General features: G+C 40.8%; 1 protein-coding gene and 1 long non-coding RNA gene across 2 annotated transcripts in view; one reads left to right on the top strand and one right to left on the bottom strand.

The window, feature by feature from the left end:
* The window catches only part of THAP12 (THAP domain containing 12), a 32,341-nt gene that overhangs the window by 1,138 nt on the left and 21,528 nt on the right, over positions 1–9,675 (top strand). The window lies entirely within an intron of this gene.
* Positions 2,075–9,627, bottom strand: LOC108446115. Its single transcript, XR_001861219.1, has 3 exons — positions 5,773–9,627; positions 4,940–5,075; positions 2,075–2,781 (listed from the first exon to the last, which is right to left on the bottom strand). It is a non-coding gene; the product is annotated as an uncharacterized LOC108446115 (long non-coding RNA).

Below are 9,675 nucleotides of genomic sequence, written 5' to 3'. Positions count from 1 at the left end.
GGAACAATAAGGGTTTCCTAAATAAATTCTGCACCTACAGCCCCCTCGTAGCTGCTCCGGGGTGTCTCTGCTCCCCGAGTACAGCAACCACCTGCATCTCATTGAAGGGAATAAGAAGGAGGTGTCTTTACAAACAAACTATGGGCCTGCTGGTAGATAAAGCCGGATACCGAGAGGTGAAAGAAGCAGTGGGAGGAACCAGAATTTCCACAGGAATTCCACTAAATTGACACAGACTGTTACTCACTCAACATGGTGCTAATCCCTGGATTTAGAGAAAAAGAACAGACACAAAGAAAAGTATTGGGGGCGGGGAGGGGTACACATTAGAAAGGGGGTTTGTATTAAGCGATTCGGGAAGTCTGTACCTCTCAAGTATCTCAGCCAGTGGGGAAAGAGAGAGGGAAATGCGGCTGGGAAATTAGGATAGAAAGGCGGCTGTGTCCTCTAACAATTTAAGAGACCCCAGGGGAATGCCCCATGGCCTCTCCCTTTATTCGAATTAAGTAACAGGACTTCTCTGTCTCCTTTTTGGACATAAACCTCTGGTGTTTGTGAATTAATTTTCCTGACACCAACACCGTGAGTGCCAGTGTTAGAGTCCCGGGCCTGGCTGCCGTTTTGAATATTATAGTGATTATATCTTGTTTTCCTGAAGATTTCCATGAAAAGCAGTAAATGTTATCTGTTTGAAAGTCCTCAGATCAAATTAGAAATAGAAGATAAAATGTCTCTGGGGTGCAGCTGAAAAGCAATGCATCCAGTTGCGGCTGCATGTTGCAGCAAGAAAGTATAAAAGAATCCAATGCATAAAACTACCTGCAAGGAAATTGCTGGAAAATCACACCCAAACCCCTTCGGGATGAGGCTTGCTCCCGGCTCTCTATCTCACAGGGCTCCATTTTTGCTGCAGCACTTGTTTAGCATGCTTCCCGTCTTGGATGCATTCTGGACACGGGCGCCTGGGGCCAGGCAGTTTCATGAAGAGTAACGAAGGGCTCCTCCTCGTTCTGCCCTCTCCCAGAAAATCGTGTGCTACAGTTTGCTTTCAGAATGCCAGAAACAGCTGGACCTTTCCCGAGGAGGATGGATGGTGTGCACTGAATCGCAACACCTATTTCCAGCAGATCCGCAAGGGCTGTTTTTTCCACCTCCTTATAGATAGAAATGTTTCTTCCCTGTGATCACAGATGAATTTTTTCTCACTTGCAGTTTCCTATTATTCTTCACAGTGGTATAAATGTCAAGTACTTAAAAACAACTATGCTGAGCAGCACAAGACAGCTAGAATTTTTTTTTTCTCCTTTTAATGCCTTCCTAAACAAGAATGAGCTGAAGGCAAGTAGCATCATCTTTGCATACTATTGCCTAATAAATGTCCTAAGATGTGCACAAATGGGAAGATGCAGGTTTGTGCCAGAAGTTGAAGTTTTCCTTGCCAGGTTAGAGACTCCACTGGAAAGGAAATCACAAATTCCAAAAATCACAGAATCCCAGACTGGTTTGGGCTGGAAAGGACCTTAAAGCTCATCCAGTTCCAAACCCCTACCATGGACAGTAACACATTCCCCTAGACCAGGTAGCTCAAAATGTGTCCTTTAGTCAAACTACTCTGGTCCATAGGAACAGGCAAGGACAGCCTTGCCACTTAACACAATATAACCTTTTAGAGGTTTATTCATCAGTTGTAACAGAGTATCAGTTTTATTGCACCCAAGATGTCTAACAGCCAGCCCCTGTATTTGTAGAATAAATTATTCCATGAGCAGAAACTACAAAACCAGCCTCTTAAAACGTATCTAACTAAGATCTGGATTTTAGCTGCATGTTATGTTTGAGTTTGTGTGTTTATGAAAGTGCTCTGTTCTGAGTGAAATCAGTGCTGACGATGCAGCTCAGAGAGAGCAGAAATACTTTTTTCAGACCTGCTTAGTAGCTAAATTCATTAAACGTAATTAGATCTATTTCATATTTATTTTTAGCTCTCTAATTTTTTTTCCAGCACAGATGAAAGTAGCCAACAGAATCAAAAGTTACTGTGGGTAAGGTGGACAGACATACACTGACACTCATATATGTTCATATGCATGTATTCAAGAAAATCGTATTTGCTTCATTTCCTTTGGCACACAGAACAGAAAAGTGATGTAAAAAATGAGTCAGTTATGTATGTATGAAGTGTCTGAAGCTGTGATTGCTGCATTTCTTCAGATGTCCTAAGATGATTTCCAAGAATATTTATTTTTATTAAGGATGAAGACCCAGACTTGGAGATGTATGAGAGGTTCAGAAAGTCCAAAAGCCAAATTTTCCTTGTAGTCAAAGCCATGATGTTACCGTTTACTTCAGACTAGCCTACAATCAATTCTCCATTACCCAGAAAAACAGGAGGGCTGGGATAGTATGGACAAAGTAAAAAAATGCTCAAAGCACATAAATAATGAGTCCTGAAAAGCATAAAAAGGCCAGAGCCTTGCAGCGGTTGATCAGCTTCGATCAATAACCAAGGTTGTCCTAGCAGATGCACGAGAATTACCCCCAAGCCCAGCAGGGTCTGGTCAGGAGGGTCTTCTTGAGTCAAATCCCACATCAAATAAAAATCACTACACTGCTCTCTTAACCAGTCCAAGAACAGCACAGGTCTTTCTGTAAACCTGACGAAGGGTTATCTGGATTCAGAATGACTACACACAGCTGGCTCAGATCTCCTAGCCTAATCCAGGAGACTGAGACTTGACAGCATTTTTTTCTGCCTGAAGACCAAAATATCAAGTGTTCCAGCTATAGACGAAAAAAATTAGAAGAAAAAAAGACAATTAGGCTTACTCAATACATACTTCATTAATACAGAAACATAGCTAAATGTCCCACATTCTCTCACTAAACTCATATAAAATAAATGAAGTCACTGTAGGTAAAGTAAGAAAATGCAGTGTGAAAATGCCAGCATTTTTTGTAGCCTTAGGTGCCTCAGAGATACTAATAATTTTCTCAGTTCTCATTACCTACATCCTCTCTCTCTGAGTCATCATTTAAGGAGGCCCAAAATTAGAGCACTTTCTGAGTGTCCATAAAGTAAAACAAAAGGCAAACTCATTGACAGCAGCATTTCATCATCTTTCCTAAGGAAGCAAAGCTCAACAGTGTAAAAAACCCACAAGTGAAATTAATTTGTTTTGTCGGTCAAGGGGAGCTAAGAACTCAAATCATCAAATCTGGTGGTGACCTGATGAGCAACACTGTGCAAGTTGTTGGGACCTCTCTTGTGCCTTCATTTCCCACTTTTATAATACATTTTACAAACTAACAACAGACAATGATACATAAAAGCTAGGCAATTATTTGTAGGGTGGTGAGGCCCTGGCAGAGGCTGACCAGAGAAGCTGTGGCTGCCCCATGCCTGGAAGTGTTCAAGGCCAGGTTGGATGGGGCTTGGAGCAAGCTGGTCTAGTGGAAGGTGCCCCTGCCTATGGCAGGGGGTTGGAACCAGACGATCTTTTAGGCCCCTTCCAACCAAAACCACCCTGGGATTCCATGATTAATTTTCTAAAAGCATACTGCTGAGTAGTCTTTTTCAGAATTTGCTCAATTATATGCATTTAAACAAAATCTGTTTCTCCTTCCAGAAAGGGAAATAAATGACCATCAATCGCTACTACTTTCTGTTATGTTCTCTACAACCCAACAATTTCATATACCCTATTGGCTTAAGTAATATGAATCTCATCAATAACACACAGTGGTCTAATTAACCACATTTTCTGATGGCCCGAGGAAGAGCTGTGATTTTCCCAGGGCAGTGATTTGTATGCAGCCTGAGTAACCAGGACAAAGCTGTGCTTCTCAGCTCTTTGGGAGCTCATAGGAAATGAATGGAGCAGCCTCGCTGTAGTTCTTGATGGGTTATTAACTGCATCTCCCCTCACATCGCTAGACCCTGATTGATACAGGTTCTGCAATGATCCTTTTTCTTCAGAACAGCCTTTCATGAGTAAAGAGAGGTGCTTCAGCTTGGTACTATATGGGAACCAGGCACAGCTACTGCAGCTGCTGCTTCTATGAGGTAAATGGTGAATTTCCAGCTTCCAAGAGACTTACGCTGGTAATTTTAAAAGTATAATTGGAAAATCAAGGGAAAAAATGTATTTGTTTCAGTCTGCCAGAAATTGAGAAAGAAGTAAGAAATCCACTGTGCTTTTGATACTAAGAGGAATGCAACACTGTAGATAATTTCAAATTTTAGGGAATTTAAGGATAGTTTAAAGTATCTTCCATGTCTTGCCTAAGAGAGAAATATCTTAGATTTTAACAGAAGTTAAATTATTTCTTGGCCTTTTTTTTGTTTCCAATGGAGTTTCCCCTTCTCCTAATAGGTTATTCAGTGACTCAATACATTTTCCTGACATAAGCATCTCTATTTTAATGTCATTCTTCTGCCCTCAGACCACTACTAAAAACTCTCTTCCTCCTCAAACACTTTCCCATCACATTTTTCCTCCTGGCTAAGAGAAAAGCAGAAGCCTCAACAAACGTCTAGGTGCTGGCAGCTTGCAGAGAAGCTTTTTATACACAGCCTTGTCAGACAGATTGTCACCTAGGACTATTTGTATTTAAATTCACAAAGATATTTCAATTACTTTCACTAAAGATAGCTTTGTGTTGCCAGTCAATAGCTATTTCCCCCCTCCCCCATTGTAAGTAATACATATTCTATTCAACAAATGCTTTTGTTTTACAAATCCTAACAGCTTCTGAGCTGAAAGTATCTAAATTCAGCAAGCATTAAAAATTCATCAGAATGCCACTGTGTATCGAGATGAGCATCTATTTAAACACTTTGCTACACTTGAGGCAAAACCCTGACTATATAACCTCAGATAATGAAAAAAATCACTTGTGTCATTCTGTGGCATATCAAAGAAGGAATTAAAGCTGGTACCTTCTGCAATCTTGGGAGGTAGATGCAAATCTCCATCCTCTTTGTGGCTTGCTGTATTGGCAAAGAACATATAAACTTGCTGGGAAGAAAGCAAAGCCACTTCTCAGAATAGGAAGCCACTTCTCAGATTAGGAAGCTAAGGAATAAGGCGAAGTATTGAAGTTATTGCTCCACTGAGCCACTTGAGTCCTTATCTATGGCCATATATGTGTTATACAAACGCTGGGTATCTCTAACAAGCTTCTGCCATTCAAAGAACATATCCCAGGTCGCCAATTAGCAGAATTAAGTCACACTGGGACCCAATTTGCATTGTACTTTAGGGAAGCTTGCATTTTCTCTTTCAAGTTGCACTTTTAACCAATCAACAGACTGTCTCTTGCTTTAAAGTTCAAATCAACTCACCAACAAATTAATTGCTCCTGATTTTGACTTACTATTTTTACAAGGCTGGGTATGCTATAAATGCTGAGGAAGGAAGTGAATATTAAAGATTATATAATCCTAATGTAAGAATTAGAAATTATATCAATCCTGGAACACCTTGCAAATGGAAGTTTAAACTTACAGTATTGTTGTAGGGTGACAACAGCAATGGAAAAGAAATGCAAGCTGGTGCTGCATTTGCAAACCAGAAACTAGCATTATTGTCACTGCAATTTTCAGTTAAACTTTGGGCAAAGTTCACGTGTTTTAAGAGGTTGATGTTAACACTGGGGATTAGCAAGGCTTGTGCAGACAAATAAAGACAACCCTGAGCTGGGGCAAGCAAATAGGGAAAAGATGACTCAGACACTCACTCCTGACTCCTTCATGGTGGCGTAATTTCGTACCTGCAGCACAGCACGGAGTGGGGAGGCTGTGATCTTGGGCTGGCTGGAGCTTCAGAAACTGCAGCAGCTCAGGTGGAAGCCTGAACTAAGTGCAGCTGCTTGGAATTCAGATGGCTGCTTCCCTCTGCAGCAGGGAAGTAGCTGTAGCCCAGAATACACAGCTGAGTAAAAAGAGTAAGAAGTAGAGCAGATAAGAATACAGACAACCTGTGCACAAAACCATGGTTTTTGGGCAGATCCTCACATCAAAGTCCAGTGCTGCAAAGACAATGGCCCTCTGGGTTTCCTCATAAAGAATATCTGATAGAACACCTATGAAAATCAACATTCTTTGAATCAGAACCATAAAAAGAAAAAAGATCCCAGTGAAACAGGGAAAATGCAATGGGAATTGGGTCTGATAACCTTTTAATATCATCACAGACATTGTTATTTGCAAAAAGCTAACCTCAAGGGAGGAGCTGGGATGCTGCATTACTGTAACTTAGGTGGGGGTTAAGTTGTGTTTTGGCCACTAGTATTGCTTACTCAGCCTGCATTTACCTGTCCCCAGAGGTCTGACACACACTGTATGCAAGACTTGGTTACTCCCCACCTTTGCCTCCCAGTTCTCCAGAACAGCAGGTAAATGCTGGACAGTATTTATTACAGTTACCTGTGAATAGATACTTCTGGACACAAATCTACAAAACTAGCTCTGTGGGATTAGCCTGATGCCCACTTAGGTCTTACACTCAGGTTATTCCAACAACAGGGCTGTAAGGCTTGCAAGAGAAATGTAGTAGTAAAAAGAATCATGGAAGCATTTCAGACTTTAAATATTCTCTTGCAAATAAATTTTTCAATAGCAGGAAACCTGCAGGAGTAGACCATCACACTTCAACAGTACTCTCAGAAAATTAAGGCATACCAACTTTCACCTTTGGGAAAGAGACATACAGTCCATTTCCAGAAGCACACAGAAAAGGTTATTTTATACCCACTATTATGTGAAAGAAAATCCTGTATTTAAGACACAGCTAACCTCTGAAGACACAACAAAGAAAAAAAGCGACTAAAAAAAAAATACACGTGAACACACAAAATTCCTTTAAGAATAATTTATCAGAATACAGATTATATGTTCAACACTAATACAGTATATAATCCCTGTTCAATGTTCAATAGACATACTTGGAAACATACTGTGAATAGGACTTAAATAATCAAGAAGATTGTTTAAAACACAAAATCACCAGCATACAAATTATATATGTACACTTCAGAGGCTACTGTGCAGGAAAAATGGTTTCAGGGATTTCTGCACTCTACAAGAGAAAATAATTTTTGAAATTTCCAACTAAGTAGTAATGTAAACTAATTTTTAAATAAAGTGCTTCTAGTATTACTACTGGGTTTTGAAAACTATTGAGTCCATTTTCTTCCCATTACATAGAAAGCACTTAAGAATTAGTCTTCATATAAAAATCACCATCCAGCAGACCTCAGTAAGACCACTTTATAAACAAATCCTTGCCTTCATTTCATTAGGAAAGCTCCTATGCAAATATACACACATCTGGAAGGTAACAGCCATAACATACTTGTATAGTGCTTCAAATGACACAATCAATATCAACTGAGACTTTGGTCAGAAGTGGCAGCTCAGAAATATGTGCAATGGCTAATTTCATTTTAATACTGCCATGATAACATTCTGGTCTGGCTTGCTCAGAGCCCCAAAAAGGAGTTTAGAATGCAAGTACTTTTGTTTGGTGAAGCAATTGGGAGGAGAAAAGGTCTTTCAATATTGGGCAGAAGATACCATTTTCTTATTAGTTATGTGAGAAGTAATTTTTTCCTACTGAAATAGATTTTAAATGTTTTAGAATTCACTCTAACATTATGCAACCGTGCTCCTATACTATTACTACAATTGAAAATGATCCTGCTCTCTTTTTTGTGCTCCCTTGTATCAGCATGAACATTTATGCAACCTGCACCGCAGATCAGACGGCAGCTACCTGGACTAAATCTAACCTAAATTAGCTTATTTTTAAAAAGATTACTTATCTGATCAACTAATTTAAACAGTTCACTGTCCATGAATGCTTGTGACTGCCCAGTAAAGTCAAACCAGTGGGGTGCAGCCACAGTGATCTTGAGCATTAGCTTAAATGATTACTCAAAACTACTTCAGCTGCATATCTAAGTTAGAATTCAGGAAAACGATTAACACCAAATAAACTGATGTTATTATAATTGGTCAAGAGCACTTGATGACAAGACTTCCTCATGTAAAAGACAGCTTTAATCCTGCTCATATTAAACAAAGAAAGCTTAAAATATTTGAAGCTCAGAAGGAATCAAATGAGTAGGGGTTTTTTTGTTATTTTTCCTTTATGCACTCTTTTGAAAACACACTTTTGACTGTTTTGTGTCTTCGGATTATCCTTCCTAAAGCCCAACACATCTCCAGGACAGGAGGACGTTTATGTGAAGATATGTAAAGGATGTATCACAGCTGAATTCTTAAAACTACAGCAGTATTACGCCTAAAATAATCATCACTTGCCATCAGCATTTATAATTTCACAGCAGCTCTGCCTACTTTTAAACAGGAAATATTTGGTGAGGGAGCCCTTACCTACTTCCTACCATCCAGTTTTCTGTATACTGGTTTTTTTCTAAGCTTTTTTTTATTTTTACCTAATCATGACTTCAGACCAGGTACAACCTCTATCTAATTATTCCATTACTTAAAAGCTTGTGGCTTTTACCATTATCTCTTCAACTACCTGAAAGGAGGTTTTAGCCAGGTGGGGATTGGCCTCTTCTGCCAGGCAAACCAGTGACAGGATGAGAAGACATGGTCTTAAGCTGTGCCAGGGAAGGTTGAGGTTAGACATCAGGAGGAATTTTTTTCACAGAAAGGGTGATTAGATATTGGAAAGGCTTGCCCAGGCAGGTGGTAGAGTCACTGTCCCTGGGGATGTTTAAGGAAAGCCTGGATGTGCTCTGGTCTACTTGACAAGGTTATGAACGGTCATAGGCTGGACTCGATGATCGCAGAGATCTTTTCCAACCTAACTGATTCGTGATTCTGTGTGTGATTATCCATCAGGCTGCAGAGTAATGACATCCTCCTAGAGCCAAACAAAAGAAAATAAGACAAGAGAACAATGTTATGGCCTTGATGTCCACCCTATGCCTGGTTTTAAAGCAGACACAGCATAGCACATGTACAGATGGGGAGCAGCCCCAGCAGAAGGTATGCCAGCCCCGCCCTGCTCCACTCACCCACCCACCCCTCTGAGAGTCTCCTCAGGGAGGAAACTAAGGGAAACTTAGCCACAAATGATCAGAACTGTAACAATGAGGCTGGCTGGCTGGAGACCTGTGGGTGGTGACCAGAAGCTGTCAGCAAAGAGAGGGAAACCAGTCGTGGAGTTTATGGGGGAACTGGAGGTCCTGTGGTTGGAAACTGGAGGTTAGATGAGAAAATTACGTAGGGCTCCAAATACATGAATGAAAAAAAAGGGATAATGTGGCAGGAGAGAGCAGGAAGACCGGACTGACATGAATAAGTTGGAGCGGAGATGAAAGAGCTGGGGAAGTTAAAAAAGTGCTTGTCTGTTATGACGTCAAAAAAATGTTATGATCTCCCTCCTACACTGTTTTGGAGTGGCCACGGTGTAACACACGTATGGCGTCACACACGAGCACACGGCATCACATGTACGGCGCAACGCGCGCAAATGCACATGCCGTAACAAACACACGGCGTAACACAGAGACACACCCGGGGTAACACACGCACGGTGTAATGACCACACGCGGTGTAACACACACAGTAGAACACGCACACGCTGTAGCACACAAACACACCCCGATCCCCCGCGCATGCGCTCCCCCGTCTTGTCC

Source organism: Corvus brachyrhynchos, unplaced genomic scaffold (genome assembly GCF_000691975.1).
Source record: "Corvus brachyrhynchos isolate BGI_N302 unplaced genomic scaffold, ASM69197v1 scaffold3, whole genome shotgun sequence".
NCBI lineage: Eukaryota > Metazoa > Chordata > Aves > Passeriformes > Corvidae > Corvus > Corvus brachyrhynchos.
This window is presented reverse-complemented; position numbering and strand designations above follow the sequence as displayed.